The sequence below is a fragment of the Ranitomeya imitator genome, chromosome 1 (assembly GCF_032444005.1).
Source record: "Ranitomeya imitator isolate aRanImi1 chromosome 1, aRanImi1.pri, whole genome shotgun sequence".
NCBI classification, from domain to species: domain Eukaryota; kingdom Metazoa; phylum Chordata; class Amphibia; order Anura; family Dendrobatidae; genus Ranitomeya; species Ranitomeya imitator.
Genome location: NC_091282.1, coordinates 656,491,216 through 656,508,018, shown reverse-complemented (window position 1 = coordinate 656,508,018; position 16,803 = coordinate 656,491,216). Strand labels below are relative to the sequence as shown.

Sequence of the window (16,803 nt, the reverse complement as noted above, 5' to 3'; positions counted from 1 at the left end):
GGCGCATGTTGGGTCACCTGCTTTGATGTGGGCTCCGGCAGTGAGCCCACATCAAAGTCGCGACATGTCAGCCTGTTTTGTACAGTTGATATGTGCGCGCATTAGCGGCGGGTGAAATTGTGATTCACCCGCCGCTACTAACCTGTTAAATGCCGCTGTCAAACGCTGACAGCGGCATTTAACCGGCGCTTCCGGTCACGTGGCCGGAAATGAGCGCATCGCCGACCCCAGTCACATGATCGGGGTCAGCGATGCATCAGGATGGTAACCATAGAGGTCCTTGAGACCTCTATGGTTACTGATGCCGGCCTGCTGTGAGCTCCCCCCTGTGGTCGGCGCTCATAGCAAGCCTGCATTTCAGCTACATAGCAGCGATCTGATGATCGCTGCTATGTAGCAGAGCCGATCAGGCTATGCCAGCTTCTAAGAGGCTATTGAAGCATGGCAAAAGTAAAAAAAAAAAAAAGTGTAAAAATTATGAAAAAATATATATATATTACAGTTTAAAATCAGCCCCCTTTCGCCCCATCCAAAATAAAATATATATAAAAAAAAAAAACCATCAAACCTACACATTTGGTATCGCAGCGTTCAGAATTGCCCGATCAATAAAAAAAAAAAAAAAAAAAAAAAAGAATTAACCTCATCGCTAAACAGCGTATCAAAAAAAAAAAAATTTGAACCACCAGAATTACGTTTTTTGGTCACCGTGACATTGCATTAAAATGCAATAACAGGCGATCAAAAGAACGTATCTGCACAAAAGTGGTATCATTAAAAAGGTCAGCTCGGTACGCAAAAAATAAGCTCTCACCCGACTCCAGATCACGAAAAATGGAGACGCTACGAGTATCTGAAAATGGCGCTTTTTAAAAAAAAAAATTAGCAAAGTTTTGAATTTTTTTCACCACTTAAATAAAAAATAACCTAGAAATGTTAGGTGTCTATTAACTCGTAATGACCTGGATAACCATAATATCAGGTCAGTTTTAGCATTTAGGGAAGCTAGCAAAAAAGCCAATTAAAAAACCAGTGTGGGATTGCACTTTTTTTGCAATTTCACCGCACTTGGAATTTTTTTCTCGTTTTCTAGAACAAGACTTGGTAAAACCAATGGTGTCGTTCAAAAGTACAACTCGTCCCGCAAAAAATAAGCCCTCACATGACCATATTGATGGAAAAATTAAAAAAAGTTATGGCTCTGGGAAGGAGGGGAGCGAAAAACGAAAACGCAAAAACGAAAAAGGGCTGCGGCAGGAAGGGGTTAAACTATCCTTACATCTGACATTATTATATAGTTGAATCTCCTTTAATGTGGTGTGACATAGCTGCCTAGTACACGGGCAACAGTCACAATGTCAAAACCCACGTTCAAATTAAAAACCCTGATGTATTTCAGACCCAAAAGAACTATAGAAAGAGAAAGAAAAAAATGGGACTTTCCTGTAACTTACACAAGCTGTAATGAAACGTTGCATTGCGCTGTCTTTATATTTCGCTGTAGATTTATAAAAGGGGAAAAATGAGACATCATAGGATTGCTGCCTTTTTAAACTGGAGACACATTTGATTTCCAGACCGTAGTCCAGTCACAATCAGGCATCATTATCTTGCTATAAACATGCGTGAGGCAGTTTCTTGGATCGCGCTCTCTTATGTTTTCCCAGCAGGGTCTTCAAATTATATTTCAGTAAGCAAATTTCACTTAGTTTATTTTTCATAGCTGCTGGAGGGTGAATTATGAGCCTGTCTTTATAACTTTGCTGTATATATTATATATGGGCTGCACACTATGTAGCCACCCAGAAGTCTATCTTTCTAGCGTGACACGTTATTATCATAATGTGCGGCTACACAATGCTGCATAATGAAAACCCTGCCTATAATCATGTTTTATTAAAGCTAAGAAAATGCTATAGCATCTTCTTCTGGACAGTCGCCAAAAGCTATGCTCATCTTTCACATATTTTAACCTATGTTGGTGGTTAGTATTAGGTTATAAAGTGCCATCTTGATTACATTTTAGACGTTCTGATATTCAGTTTGCAGCCTGCTCCAAAGTTCAGATTTTCCCTCCCAGTAATATAGTCTGGATGAGAGGTTTGTGTGTTTCCCAGTAATATATGCAATGAGCTATGTGTTTTCCTACTTAGGCTACGTTCACATTTGCGGCTTTGGACGCAGCGGCGTCGCAAAACAACGCACGCGTCATGCTTCCATATCTTTAACATTGGGGACGCATGTGCGTTCGTTTTCATGCGTTTCGGTGCGTTTTGCGACGCATGCGTCCTTTCGACGCACCTGGCAGTGCGTTGCAAACGCAACATGTTGCATTTTTTCTGCGTACAAAATTTTTAAAAAACGCTTGCGTCGCACTTGCGTTCTATTTGCGTCGTCGAAGCAAATTGAAGTGTATTGGCAACGCAGAAGACGCAAGTACTTGCATTGTTGTGCGTTGTAGGAAGCATGCGTTCTTTACTTTAAAAAAAAAAAAATGAAAATACCCTATATAGTAAAAAAGGGTTGAACGCATGCGTCAAAAATTGCATGCGTTCTACTTGCGTCTTTCGTGCGTTGCGCCCACGACGCTGTGTCCAAAGCCGCAAATGTGAACGTAGCCTAAGTGATGCTGAATGTGAGCTATATTTGTATCCAGGTCTCCGTTGTCTTCAGTAGCTCATGCGAGTACAGCTTCTTTCCTGGACTCATCACCTATCCATGTTTTTCCTCCTTATCTACAGACTGTTTTACCAGCCCTCCCTGAGACTACAAATACTCTCCTATCTCACCACATTGTGGAGATCTGTTTAGAACTCTAACCCCTTACCTGCTGCAGTATCTAACACTAAAAGAAGCAGAATAGAGCTATGAGGAGTGATTTGTAACATTTCTCCATATCATTCAGCTGATAACTGACAATTTAGATCAGGGGTCCCCAACTCCAGGCCTCGAGGGCCGCCAACAGTGCAGGTTTTCAGGATTTCATTAGTATTGCGTCGGTGGTAATGTGATCATCTGCACAGGTGATGATTCCAACCCCTGTGCAATACTAAGGAAATCCTGAAAGCCTGCACTGTTGGCGGCCCTCGAGGCCTGGAGTTGGGGACCACTGATTTAGACAGTTGCTTACCTTCAAGTTTGGAAAGCAAGTCAACTAAAAAAAAAAAAAAAAAAGGTTCTTATGGCCATTAGTGGTCATCAGGCAACAACTTTGCATGCCATTTCTTGTGCTGTCTTTTTCGGCTTACCGTAAAGTCCCCATACATTGGCCTAAACATTAGTGTTGGATGGGCTTAACATTTGATATGAGTGGGGTGCCAACATTGCCTTGACATATTATGCTTGGGAGAAGGATTGGGCATGTGTACTTTCAAAAGCTGATGTTTCCAGGTGTATAAGCCACCTCCAGAGGTGTCTGGAAACAACTAAAGCCCCCTCCCCATACATATTAGGCCAGCATTGGCCAAAACCACCAATATTGACATGTTTGACCAACAGTCTTTAAAAAAAAAAAAAAAAAGGGCTGCACAATGACCTGAATACAGCCTACATCTAACCAAACGTTGAATTAATGTAAGCCGAATCCACTAGTCTGTCCGATTTTCTCCCAGCAGCTGATTTTGAGGAAAGTAGTGTCAGGCATGTTGACTTTCAACATGCTCACTCCTTTTGCTCTCAGGATAGATCTGCTGCCAAATGCATCTGGCAGCGACTTAGTCTACTCTCCCCATTCATTACACATGCACACACATCTTAGTATATAGGATCGGAAGGAATAGCCAAAAATATATGGCTAGCTTCAGAGACCACGCAGAGTATCTATCAGTCAGGCAAAAACAAGCTTGAGAGTGTGAGAGAGTGTGAGAGAGTGTGAGAGAGTGTGAGAGAGTGTGAGAGAGTGTGAGAGAGTGTGAGAGAGTGTGAGAGAGTGTGAGAGAGTGTGAGAGAGTGTGAGAGAGTGTGAGAGAGTGTGAGAGAGTGTGAGAGAGTGTGAGAGAGTGTGAGAGAGTGTGTCACACACACTTAACCCGAATGTACAGATGCTTCTCACAAAATTAGAATATCAAAAAGTTAATTTCAGTTCTTCAATACAAAAAGTGAAACCCATTATATAGTCATTACAAACAGAGTGATCCGAGTTTCACTTTTTATATTGAAGAACGGAAATAAATTCACTTTTTGATGATATTCTAATTTTGTGAGAAGCACCTGTATGATACCCCAGGTCACAAGGCTGCATTAATCTGCAGTAGAATTGACTGGTTCTGGAAGAAGAAGTGAATGTCCTTAGATTCCTATACATAACACACAATCTACATAATTCTGGTTGTTTATGTTTAAAACTGAAAACGATGTTCTCTGTATAATAAAATGAGTGGGACAGATGGGGGTATCGGGGTGTTCAGCGCAACCTTTACTTAAAATTTCTTTACACAAGCTAGTAATTGGCAAAAAACACTCATTCCTGATCATCATACAGTGTAAACTAGCAACAAAGTTCCCATTCTTCAGCTGATCAGATACTTTATGCTGCTATAAATATTGTTGTTAGCAGAACATTATCCCGTATAAACAGCGAAAGTATTAACCATCGTTCTGTTCACATCACTGTGTTGTCCTGTGTCACCTGGCCATCAAATGAGCGACAACTGTCTTCTACGTAGCCCATCGGCAGTTATTAGACAGCACGATCATACAATCGGTTTTCATATTCCCATTTTCAAGGGAATCTGTCATGTTGCATGCAGCGCCCCAGAGTTCTGGTCGTTGCAGTAATGTCGCTCTGCCACTAAGGGGAGTGATGTTATGTCTGATTGCACTAAAGGAGTTCATCTGACCAGGTATCACAAACACACATTACACTTCACACTCCGGCCACCAGGGGGAGTGGTTCTATCTACTAGGCCACTCCTCACACTCTGGTAAAACTGGGGGTTGGACGGGAAGTTAGGCAGAAAGAGCCCGGGAGAATTCCAGGGAGGACCTGTCGGGGGTGGGATCCTGACAGTGGCCTAGAAAGAGGACAGATAGTTACGGAGCCGAGCCTGCACTAGGACCTCCAGGACTACCCCATCATACGGGTGCGTCCTAGCCATATCATCTGGGGGATGGAGAACGAGAAAGAACATCAGAGACAGACACGACAGTTGTGAGGACTATCCCGTGGTGCTCAGCAGGGAAGGACTACAACACACAGGCGCTAGTTGGTAGGCACTGATTTCCACCTGCAAAGGGAACTCTGGATGTGCCTTCGGACCGGCCGGTCTCAGACAGCCCTGTCAGCAGTGCTCTGGATTGCGGATCCCTAAGTCTCCAGTAAAGAGGTAAAGAGACTGCAACCCTGTGTCCTCATTATTCATTGCACCACGCACCCAAACCACCACCTTTAATTGGACGCCCCTTAGCAGGGTCACGGACTGGGTCTAGCCACCGTGACATCCCCAGAACTGAGCCAGCAGAGGACCGGTACTGAGTACCCCGTGGCCCTGTGTCTGGGGGCGCTCCATTGCACAAACCACAGGAACCATGAGCCTGGCTGTGCAATTGCATCGAGATATGCCTTAATTTATTTTGTTTCACATAGTGTGAAGATGTGGTGTGTACATAAGGAGAGAGCTGTCAATCACGTGGAATGGGCAGACTGTGACCACACCGGACTCCTTTGGTCTCTCACTATGGTTCATAGCTGGCTTTTCAAACTCTTGTCTTGTATGTAGCCACATGGTAGGGCACGAAAGAGCCAGACAGTGACCACATCGGACTCCTTTGGTCTCTCGCTATGGTTCATGGCTGGCTTCTCAAACTACCTTGTCTTGTATGTAGCCAATTGGCGGGACATAGAAGAGCCGGACAGGGACCACATGGGATTTGTTTTGTCTCACAATAGTTCATGCAGGGCCGGACTGGCCATCTGGCAATTCTGGCAAATGCCAGAAGGGCTTGTCTGGTCATGGACCGCCTTGTCTGCTAAGTTGTTAACAGAATTGGTGTTCTCAAGACACCCATACTGTTAAGAGTTGTGATGAAGCACAAAGTCACTGACTCCGTCACTTACCCCAGCAGGCTACTGGTATCATTAGAAATGTTGGTCTTGTAGTAAATCTTGCTTTCCTCCATCCAGGGTAATATTAGTAATATATCCCATCTGGTTCATGGGGACGGGGGACAACATGGGCCTGTGTGATTTCAAATGCCAGGGCTGAATTTCAGCCCCAGTCCGTACCAGAGTTCATGGCTGGCTCTTCAAAACCGTTTTCTCTGAAATGCAGCAGCTTTCTATGGTAAGAGATTTATTTTATTTAACGGCCTTTGGCTTAATCTTGAGCCATGGTGACTTGATGGATTAGCGATCTGTAGGAAGTTTGAACTTGTGCAAGCCTAGATAGGTCTTCTCCACCATTATATTGATTGTAATAAGTCTCAGGTTGCTGGTCTTCCTCTTCATCATGTTCCTTCTTTTTTCTGATCAGGATGTCCTTCTCCAGTGATTGCTCTCTTCGCTACCTGGATGCAATTGTCCTTTGTTTGAGCAGCCTAAATTGGAGTGACAGGTTCCCTTTAACAGGCCAGTTATATGAGACTGTTCCACATGTATATAGTCAACCAGTGCTCGCTATCTAAATTGACTCCAAGTCTAGCCCTTTCAGCTTTTGACTTTAAATGTGATATCATTAACCATGCTTATTTAGGCATTTTCGTGTACAGAGGAGCCCATGGAAAAAAAAAAAACACCATGAAAAAGGAGTTACTTTTTCAATTTCCAAAAAAAAGTATGTTAAAAAGCAATGAAAAAAATATGCCTAAAGCCTGCTACTTTTGAAAAGAAAGACGTCAAGCACCAAGTACCACAAACCAGAACTTAAAAAAAAAAAAAAAAGGTCTGGTAAGAATGCTAACCAAAACAGTGAAAAATGAAGCAACACTTATGCTCAAGCTATGTCAAAACCTCCAAACACCAAAAAAAAAAAAAATTCAAATGATCCACCATCTGAGCCTAAACATCATTTTATCGATACAATTTTTATCTTTTTAATTTAGTTGAAACTCAGGAAAAAATAGAATGCTAAAGAAAAATCAACCCTGAGCCTGCCACACCCTATGTACACTGGATTGCATGACTCTCCTATTGTAATTTCCTACTGTGGGTAAATGTCACTGCTATCGAAACACAGGAAATAAATGAGCTTCCAGGGACAAGTCTGGAAAACGTGTAGAGAGGTTTTTCTTGTGTAGCGATATGTCTATTTTATCAGGAAATTAAATATAAGCCAAGGGCCTCAGAAACTACTGTAGAAAATCTGGTATGTAGATCAATAGACCATAGAACAACCTCGACTTTCCATAGAATTGATAGAGGACCAGATAACATGGACATACAGCCCCAGGTGGGGTGTGAGGCTGATAGAATGGTCAGCATGACATTCCAGCCCTGAAAAGCAAAAAGTAAAGTTGTAGAAGGAAAACAGAATGCCTGCGGTGATTGTGCAAGTTGTCTCAGCATGTTTGTCCTTCCTAGCTGACTGATAACCTCATTTATTACAGGGAAGAGCAAAGGTGCTCCTACACCTTATATAACAGTCTCTCTCTCCCCCAACTCCACCATACACATGTACTCAACTTGAAACCGCCCAGTGTAATCCACTGCCAGACTCCTTGTGGTGGCCTGACTCCTTGTGGTGGCCTATCTTCCCAGAGAATAAAAGGATCTGGAGTTGAAATTCAACAAGCCCAATATTTCTCTTCCAAAGCATCATCTGTCATGAGAGATTCTGGAGGCCATCATATAAGATGGTTGGCCAACACCCAAAAAATCCATAGCTTTGGTTTGAAAATAATCTGTATGAGAAATTTAACGCCAGACATTCGTTAATCAGCCAGCTATATTTCTCAACCCTTAATATACATGCGTATACAACAGGAGGCAGGGTCACCTCTAGTGGAAGCTTATCACGTCCGGAACAAAAAGATTGAGATCTCACTGCTTCTCTTCCCCAAGATTTGCCGACAAGGAAGAGTCACGAGGCCCCATAAGCCTTAATACGGCCAGGCAAAAAATGGTCCAGACTGGCATTTATGGTGCTCTTTAAGAACCCAGCCCCATTCCAGTAGAATCTTGGGTTTGATCCACCTATTGTCCATCACAGAGAGTAAACAGTCGACTAATTACAAACAGTTTCTATCACGTTGCAGAACGTCTGTCAGCCATATTGATGGTTCACAATTGTTGGAAGTATGTACGCTAAGAGTTTATGACCATCCTTACAATCCCCCACCTACCAATGATCGAAAGGACTATTGAATTTTGTTTGTACTTCGATGTTACGAATAATCCATTGACTAATGTAGATTTTTTTTTTCATGCCCCCTACACATTGATCTTTATTTTTTCTTAATGGGCCGGTTTACTAAGCATCCGGAGCAGCAGAACAACTGCCCTGGTCTATTATGAAGCCCTATAACTCATCACGAGGATGGCTCTCCTGACAAGACGTAGACATAACACAAGGCATCTGTCATCCAAAAAAAAATCACATTATCTTGTGACTATCTCCATGTAAGTACCCCAAATGGAGGTCACATTACAGCTGATGAAGCTCCTATTAGAGGGCTATGCTCTACCACTTTATTTCAGACTTTGCTACCCCCTTCCTAACCATTCATTGACCTTAATGTATGAAGTGGGACATCCTGTCCAGTTTCAAAGAGGAGGGAGAGCTGGTTAACTGCTCTACACTCACATTCCGAAAATACCTCCCAACCCAAACCTATGTCCACGCTTTAACAAACCAAACGGATAGTCTAGAGTATATTTCATTCTCCTGAAGAGAAATCTCATTTAACTAGACAGGTATATGTCCCCGATAGAGAAATATATAATATATGTTGATCACAAGCTCTTGTGGAGTAGCACTAGTATACAATGCACAAGCCAAGATTCACTAAACTACAGAGACATTTACAACAGTGTAAAAACTATAAACATAGAGAATAGATAGGACTTTGATCTGTTTTAACACATATGATATAGGTATATTCAAGCATGAGGGTTAAAAAAGTGCATGTATTACAGGCATGCTGGAACTTATAGTCCTACAGCTTAAAAAAATAAAAAATAAAAAAAAAGCTATGCAGACAGTATGGAAGGAGAGGCAACAGCTTACCTTATTGTAGTGCAGACAGCAGGAAACAAAACTGGAATGAGCTTCTGTCTCTAGATCTCTACTTTCTCAGCCCTGCCCCGAAAAAAAAAAAAACAGCAAGTATGATGTCAGCCCTAATCAAGAAAAAAGGGTGTGTAGAGGGCGTAATCACATCAAGGCAAAAATTCCTACTTTTCAATGTAGCAACGGCTCAGCTTCATTCATAGATGAGAAGATTTAGGATTTATTCCTTTTCAGAAGAATTATTCATTAGAACAGATTGAAATGGATAAACAAAAGAAGCCGGAGGATCTTACTTGGGAGCAATTCAAATATCTTTTATTTAAAAAAAAAAAAAATGTAAGTAAAGGAAGAGAAATAACAAATTGGAAGGAGAATTTAGTGACTTGATAGTAACATAAGTCACCGCGCAAAGATTACCGGGTCATATGGCATTGATGTGTTATAAAAATAATTATCGTAATGTCCCGTTCACAATGTCTCAACGTGGAGCACAGATTTCATATTATCTTAACGTATAAAGGAGCTTTCTCTTAAGCCACCTTTGGATAAAAATATAACCGTTATAAAACGGCCCCCATGTGCAATAATACAATTACTTTAATACTGCCTCCATTGTGCGAGAATATAACTCCTATAATACTACTGCTATGTACAAGAATATAACTACTATAATTCTGCCTCCTATGTACAAGAATATAACTACTATAATACTGCTCCCTATGTACAAGAGTATAACTACTATAATACTGCCCCTATGTACAAGAATATAACTACTATAATACTGCCTCCTATGTACAAGAATATACAGTGGGGCAAAAAAGTATTTAGTCAGTCAGCAATAGTGCAAGTTCCACCACTTAAAAAGATGAGAGGCGTCTGTAATTTACATCATAGGTAGACCTCAACTATGGGAGACAAACTGAGAAAAAAAAATCCAGAAAATCACATTGTCTGTTTTTTTAACATTTTATTTGCATATTATGGTGGAAAATAAGTATTTGGTCAGAAACAAAATTTCATCTCAATACTTTGTAATATATCCTTTGTTGGCAATGACAGAGGTCAAACGTTTTCTGTAAGTCTTCACAAGGTTGCCACACACTGTTGTTGGTATGTTGGCCCATTCCTCCATGCAGATCTCCTCTAGAGCAGTGATGTTTTTGGCTTTTCGCTTGGCAACACGGACTTTCAACTCCCTCCAAAGGTTTTCTATAGGGTTGAGATCTGGAGACTGGCTAGGCCACTCCAGGACCTTGAAATGCTTCTTACGAAGCCACTCCTTCGTTGCCCTGGTGGTGTGCTTTGGATCATTGTCATGTTGAAAGACCCAGGCACGTTCCATCTTCAATGCCCTTGCTGATGGAAGGAGGTTTGCACTCAAAATCTCACGATACATGGCCCCATTCATTCTTTCATGTACCCGGATCAGTCGTCCTGGCCCCTTTACAGAGAAACAGCCCCAAAGCATGATGTTTCCACCACCATGCTTTACAGTAGGTATGGTGTTTGATGGATGCAACTCAGTATTCTTTTTTCTTCAAACACGACAAGTTGTGTTTCTACCAAACAGTTCCAGTTTGGTTTCATCAGACCATAGGACATTCTCCCAAAACTCCTCTGGATCATCCAAATGCTCTCTAGCAAACTTCAGACGGGCCCGGACATGTACTGGCTTAAGCAGTGGGACACGTCTGGCACTGCAGGATCTGAGTCCATGGTGGCGTAGTGTGTTACTTATGGTAGGCCTTGTTACATTGGTCCCAGCTCTCTGCAGTTCATTCACTAGGTCCCCCCGCGTGGCTCTGGGATTTTTGCTCACCGTTCTTGTGATCATTCTGACCCCACGGGGTGGGATTTTGCGTGGAGCCCCAGATCGAGGGAGATTATCAGTGGTCTTGTATGTCTTCCATTTTCTAATTATTGCTCCCACTGTTGATTTCTTCACTCCAAGCTGGTTGGCTATTGCAGATTCAGTCTTCCCAGCCTGGTGCAGGGCTACAATTTTGTTTCTGGTGTCCTTTGACAGCTCTTTGGTCTTCACCATAGTGGAGTTTGGAGTCAGACTGTTTGAGGGTGTGCACAGGTGTCTTTTTATACTGATAACAAGTTTAAACAGGTGCCATTACTACAGGTAATGAGTGGAGGAAAGAGGAGACTCTTAAAGAAGAAGTTACAGGTCTGTGAGAGCCAGAAATCTTGATTGTTGGTTCTGACCAAATACTTATTTTCCACCATAATATGCAAATAAATTGTTAAAAAAAACAGACAATGTGATTTTCTGGATTTTTTTTTCTCAGTTTGTCTCCCATAGTTGAGGTCTACCTATGATGTAAATTACAGAAGCCTCTCATCTTTTTAAGTGGTGGAACTTGCACTATTGCTGACTGACTAAATACTTTTTTGCCCCACTGTAACTACTATAATTCTGCCTCCTATGTACAAGAATACAACTACTATAATACTGCTCCTATGTACAAGAATATAACTACTATAATACTGCCCCTATGTACAAGAATATAACTGCTATAATACTGCCCCTATGTACAAGAATATAACTACTATAATACTGCCTCCATTGTACAAGAATATAACTCCTATAATACTACTGCTATGTACAAGAATATAACTACTATAATTCTGCCTCCTATGTACAAGAATATAACACTATAATACTGCCCCCTATGTACAAGAATATAACTACTATAATACTGTCGACTATGTACAAGAATATAACTACTATAATACTGCTCCTATGTACAAGAATATAACTACTATAATACTGCCCCTATGTACAAGAATATAACTACTATAACATTGCCCCCTATGTTCAATATAACTACTATAATACTGTCCCCTATGTACAAGAATATACCTACTATAATACCGTCCCCTATGTGCAAGAAAATAACTACTATAACACTGCTTGCTTCTATGAACAAGAATATAACTGCTATAATATTGCACTTAAGCACAAGAATATAACTACTATAATATTGCTCCCTATGTTCAACAATATAAATACTATAATACTGTCCCCTATGTGCAACAAAATAACTACTATAACACTGCTTGCTTTTATGAAAAAGAATATAACTGCTATAATATTGTCCCCTATGTACAAGAATATACCTACTATAATACCGTCCCCTATGTGCAACAAAATAACTACTATAACACTGTCCCCTATGTACAAGAATATAACTACTATAATACTGCCCCCTATGTTCAACAATATAACTACTGTAATACTGTCCCCTATGTACAAGAATATACCTACTATAATACTGTCCCCTATGTGCAACAAAATAACTACTATAATACTGTCCCCTATGTACAAGAATATAACTACTATAATACTGCACTTATGTACAAGAATATAACTACTATAATATTGCTCCCTAGGTTCAACAATATAACTACTATAATACTGTCCCCTATGTACAAGAATATAACTGCTATAATACAGCACTTATGTACAAGAATATAACTACTATAATATTGCTCCCTAGGTTCAACAATATAACTACTATAATACTGTCCCCTATGTACAAGAATATAACTACTATAATACTGCCCCCTATGTACAAGAATATAACTACTATAATACTGCCCCCTATGTACAAGAATATAACTACTATAATACTGCCCCCTATGTACAAGAATATAACTACTATAATACTGCCCCCTATGTACAAGAGTATAACTACTATAATACTGCCCCTATGTACAAGAACATAACTACTATAATATTGCCCCCTATGTTCAACAGTATAATACTGTCCACTATGTACAAGAATATACCTACTATAATACCGTCCCCTATGTGCAAGAAAATAACTACTATAACACTGCTTGCTTCTATGAACAAGAATATAACTGCTATAATACTGCACTTATGTACAAGAATATAACTACTATAATATTGCTCCCTAGGTTCAACAATATAAATACTATAATACTGTCCCCTATGTACAAGAATATAACTACTATAATACTGCCCCCTATGCTCAACAATATAACTACTATAATACTGTCCCCTATGTACAAGAATATACCTACTATAATACCATCCCCTATGTGCAAGAAAATAACTACTATAACACTGATTGCGTCTATGAACAAGAATATAACTGCTATAATACTGCACCTTTGTACAAGAATATAACTATTATAATACTGCCTCTATGTACAACAATATAACTACTATAATACTGCTGCTATGTACAAGAATATACCTACTATAATACTGCTCCTATGTACAAGAATATAATACTATAATACTGCTCCTATGTACAAGAATATAATACTACTATAATACTGCCACTATGTACAAGAATATAACTACTATAATACTTGCCCCTATGTACAAGAATATAGCTATCATAATACTGCCCCTTTGCACACGAATATAACTATATACTGCCCCTATGTACAAGAATATTACTACTATAATACTGCTCCTAAGTAAAAAAATATATCTACTATATAATTGTCTAAGGGTCACTTCCGTCTTTCTGTCTGTCCTTCTGTCTGTCCTTCTTTCTGTCACGGATAATCATTGGTCGCGGCTTCTGCCTGTCATGGAATCCAAGTCGCTGATTGGTCTCTTCAGCTGCCTGTCATGGCTGCCGCGACCAATCAGCGACGGCCACAGTCCGATTAGTCCCTCCCTACTCCCCTGCAGTCAGTGCCCGGCGCCCGCTCCATACTCCCCGCAGTCACCGCTCACACAGGGTTAATGCCAGCGGTAACGGACCGCGTTATGCTGCGGGTAACGCACTCCGTTACCGCCGCTATTAACCCTGTGCGACCAAGTTTTTACTACAGTAAAAGGATCTAATGTTAAAAATAATTAAAAAAAATAAAAAATCATTATATACTCACCTTCCGCCGCCTTTCCCGCTCCTCGCGACGCTTCGGTAACCACTCCATGCAAGCGGATCCGCAGCAAAATCCGCAACGTGTGCACATACCCTCAGTTTTTATTTTATGAAACAGTTGAATTTATCAGTCTATTTGTAGGTTTATTTTTACTTCTGGTTATTTATAGACAGAAATATCCGCTGCACAGGAAATAGTGTGGTCTCATTTCCTACTGATTATATAATCTTGTAATTTAATGTAAAATATTATGTAATTACTGCCTTATTTGTAACATGGAAGGACTAGAGCTTGAAAAATCTCCCTTGTCCAGGCTCTTTTTGCACCCTAGTCTCCCACTCGGACCTTGTGGATATTCTCCAACTAAAGCATGAATTGAACTTATTCTGAAAAATCTTTAACAAGGCACACGGCCAAGCCGTTAGTCAGAGTTGTCATGGAGTCCTAGGTCAGAAGCCAGGAGGATATGTCATAGACAGAAGGAAGAGACAAAAGCGTAGTCAGGTAACGTTCCGAGGTCAGAAGCCAGGAGGGTACATCATAAACAGAAGGAAGAGACAAAAGCGTAGTCAGGTAACGTTCCGAGGTCAGAATACCGGGAGGATAACGGATTAGAGCAGAAGGGGTTAAACAGGTGGATGGTCAGACCGAAGTCCAAGGTCATGCAACAGATCAAGTATATAGAACTCAAGGCACAGGAAAGCACAAACCTCACACGCTCAATCTACGTCTGGCAATGGTCTGGGAGAAGCTGCTCAGTTAATTAGGCATAGCAATCACCCAGGATAGTGAATACCTGAAGACGGCCAATGCATCCCAGTCACAGATTGGATAGTCGAGTTGTCAATGAACACACTGACAGCTCAGCACGCCCCTGTATCAGATTGGATGGCCATGCTGTCCATCAACGTACTGACAGCTTCAGCACGCCCCTGTACTCTTTTGAACCGTGACAGTACCCCCTCTTCTAGGGGGGCCACTGGACCCCCAGGCTTCCCAGGAAATTTTAGATGGAAGGCCCTGACTAACCGATCGGCCTTCACATCTCAAGCAGGGACCGAGGATCTCTCCTTTGGCCTGTATCCTCTCCAGTGGATGAGGTACTGGAGGAAATTACAGACCCTCCGAGAATCCACAACCCTCTAAACCTCATGCTCCAGACAACCGTCCACTGAAAGCGGAGGCGGCAGGGATGAGGGAGGCAATGCAGAAGGAAATGTGATGCTAGTCACTTCTCACAGCTAAGCCGTGAGTCAGAGTGGTCAAGGAGTCCAAGGTCAGAAGCCAGGAGGGTAGGTCATGAACCGAAGGAAGAGACAAAAGCGTAGTAGTCAGGTAACATTCCAAGGTAAGAGTACCGGGAGGATAACGGATCAGAGCTGAAGGGGTTAAATAGGCAGTTGGTCAGAACAAAGTCTAAGGTCAGGTAACAGCTCAAGCACCTCACAAGATGAATGTACGTCTGGCAGTGGTCTGGGAGAAGCTGCTCAGTTAAGTAGGCATGGCCATTAGCCGGGATAGTGAACACCTGAGACAGCCGACGCCTAGTTGAGATGTCAATCAACACACCAACAGCTCAGCATGCCCCTGAGCCAGACTGGATGGTCATGCTGTCAATGAAAGTATTGACAACTTCAGCATGCCCCTGTACAAGACTGGACGGCCGTGCTGTCAGTAACTGCATCCCAGACACCCTGAGGGGTAGAACCATGACAGTACCCACTCTTCTAGGAGGGGCCACCAGTCCCTCAGGCTTCCCAGGAAATTTTAGATGGAAGGCCCTGACTAACCGATTGGCCTTCACATCTCGAGCAGGGACACAGGATCTCTCCTCTGGTCTATATCCCCCTCCAGTGGATGAGGTACCAGAGGGAATTATGAACCCTCTGAGAATTTACAACCCTCACAACCTCATACTCCAGGCCACCGTCAACTGAAATCAGAGGAGGCGGGGCGGGGATGAGGAAGACAATGCAAAAGGGACATACTCCTGTAATAGGGATTTATGGAATACATTAGGGATGTGAAGGGATGTAGAAAGCTTTAACCTAAATGCCACAGGATTGACCACCTCTAGGATCTCATATGGACCAATAAACTTTGGATCCAACTTCGCCAACGGCACTTTAGGTTTAATGTTCCTAGACAACAACCAAACCTTATCCCCAATCTTAATAACAGGACCCACCAAACGTCTTCTATCGGCCTTATGTTTTTGGCAAATCTGGGCAGTCCCAATATTCTTTTGAACCTTCCTCCAGACATCCCGAAGTCTCTGCAGGGTGACCTCTACCCTAGGGCATTCAGAACTAATCCTAGACAATTCACCAAAATGGGGATGAAAACCATAATTACAGAAGAATGGTGAGGTAGATTGATTTACTCGACTGTTGAAAGCAAACTCAGTGAGGTAAAAATGAAAACCAGTCCACCTGTTGTGCTGCCACAAAGCACCTTAAAATTTGTTCCAAAGACTGATTTGTCCTCTCAGTCTGACCATTGGTTTCAGTGTGATAAGCAGATGAAGATGACAAGTCAATCCCTAGTTTATTGCAAAAAGCTCTCCAAAATTTAGAGACAAATTGTACTCCCCTATCAGACACAATATTCAGAGGGATCCCATGTAACCTTACATTATGATAAATAAACAACCTGGAGAGTGTCTCTGTATTAGGTAATCCTGACAAAGGAAAAAATGAGCTTGTTTGCTGAATCGATCAACTACCACCCAGATAGCAGTCTTCCCATCAGACAGAGG

At 41.6% G+C, this 16,803-nt stretch overlaps 1 protein-coding gene across 2 annotated transcripts in view; it reads right to left on the bottom strand.

The window, feature by feature from the left end:
* The window catches only part of TAGLN2 (transgelin 2), a 37,893-nt gene extending 28,633 nt beyond the window's left edge, over positions 1–9,260 (bottom strand). Inside the window, exon 1 of one of the 2 annotated variants that reach the window (XM_069728768.1) lies at positions 9,162–9,260. The gene's annotated coding sequence lies outside the window, so the exon portion shown is untranslated. The remainder of the gene's footprint in view (positions 1–9,161) is intronic. The other variant, XM_069728769.1, reaches the window with a different exon arrangement.
* Between the last annotated feature and the right edge of the window lie 7,543 nt (positions 9,261–16,803).